This window comes from Giraffa tippelskirchi, chromosome 12, assembly GCF_054371585.1.
Source record: "Giraffa tippelskirchi isolate mGirTip1 chromosome 12, T2T-mGirTip1v1.2.pri, whole genome shotgun sequence".
Taxonomy (NCBI): domain Eukaryota; kingdom Metazoa; phylum Chordata; class Mammalia; order Artiodactyla; family Giraffidae; genus Giraffa; species Giraffa tippelskirchi.
Genome location: NC_137286.1, coordinates 121,563,217 through 121,564,838, shown reverse-complemented (window position 1 = coordinate 121,564,838; position 1,622 = coordinate 121,563,217). Strand labels below are relative to the sequence as shown.

The window sequence follows — 1,622 nt, the reverse complement described above, 5'->3', positions numbered from 1 at the left end:
ATTGACTCCTCTGGGCTTAGAGGAGCTTTTGATGGGGGTAATTAGTAAATCTCTTGCTTTTGTAAATCATTAAGTGCTTGACAAATGAATATTCACATGCTTTATTTCATCTATTTTCCATATGGAAACTAAGGTTTAGTCAGGTTAAGTGGCTCCCTAAGATCACACAGGTCTTGGAGATGTTTTCGTTTTCATTTGTTTGCTTATTTATTTAAATATTGTTGATTTACAAAAAAATACCCAACACTTCATGAATTTGCATGTCATCCTTGAGCAGGGACCATGATAATCTCTGTATTGTTTCAGTCTTAGTATACAGGCTGCTGAAGCGAGCACCTTAGTATTGTTTTCTGATGCAGAGGCCAGGAGGCCACCAGTGTGTTGCTATCAACTCACCTGTTCATCCTCCTGGGCCTTCTGGGAGCCCTTGGCATCAAGCGAGAGAGGAATCAGGGGCTCAGATTAAATGTGTATCTTTGTTGTGAGATCTACATGAGAAGCAGTGGTGCACACAGGCTCCACAGTCCTTGCAAACACTGGAGACTTGATAAACCCTCTGTGTGTGACATGTAGCATCACAGCCTGTAGAATAATTGTGTCTGGGAGCAGAAATCACTGCCCTTATCCTTTGGGACTTCCAAAACCATTTGGTTTCCTAGAGAAGAGCAGACTAGAGAGCAGCTGCTGGTGTTCAGTACAGTTCACAGACATTTACAACATGCCTATGTTAAGTAAAAAATACAGTATTTGTGTGTGTGTGTTAGTCGCTCAGTCGTGTCCAACTCTTTGCAACCCCGTGGACTGTAGCCCACCAGGCTCCTCTGTCCATGGGATTCTCCAGGCAAGAACACTGAATTGGGTTGCCATTCCCTTCCCCAGGGGGCCTTCACGACACGAGGATCAAACCTGTGTCTCCTGCATCTCCTGCATTGGCAAGCAGATTCTTTACCACTGTGCCACCTGGAAGTCTCTATTATTATTCAGTAATAGTAAGTACAGCTGTTATTATCTTCCCCACTTAATAGGTAAGCAGATTTAAGCACAGAGAGGTTAATTACTTGCTCAAAATCACATAACCAGGATCCAGTAGAACCAAAATCTGAACCCAACCAGCACTTAGGCTAGGTTCTGCTGCCCCTTTGGATATTAGAAGCTGTACTAAGTGATGAAGAGACCAAAATCAACAAGGGTCCTTCCTTAATAAATCCAAGAGTCTGTATGGGAGACAGGGCTTCCCCGGTGGCTCAGATGGTAAAGAATCTGCCTGCAATGAAGGAGACTCAGCTTCCATCCCTGGGTTGGGAAGATTCCCCTGGAGAAGGGAATGGCAACCCACTCCAGTATTTTTGCCTGGAGAGTCTCATAGACAGAGGAGCCTGATGAGCTACAGTCCACAGGGTCGCAAACAGTCAGACACAAGGGAGCGCAGCACAACACAGGCAGGTTTAGCAGGTCCAGTCACAGTTCCAGCTAAAGGAGGCATAGACTAGGAAAGGGTGTAGCAGAAGACAGTCTTTGTGACCTCAGGAGGCAGTGGCAAGAAGGAGAGAAGGTGGATGAGACGGGAGATGTCAGTCTGTTTTCCCTTCCTGGGGTTGGTTTGGGTGGCAGTGGTACGCAGT

At 45.7% G+C, this 1,622-nt stretch overlaps 1 non-coding gene across 1 annotated transcript; it reads right to left on the bottom strand.

The window, feature by feature from the left end:
* Positions 1-232: 232 nt before the first annotated feature.
* On the bottom strand, positions 233-336 carry LOC145530641 (U6 spliceosomal RNA). Its single transcript, XR_014071957.1, has one exon. It is a non-coding gene; the product is annotated as a U6 spliceosomal RNA (small nuclear RNA).
* Between the last annotated feature and the right edge of the window lie 1,286 nt (positions 337-1,622).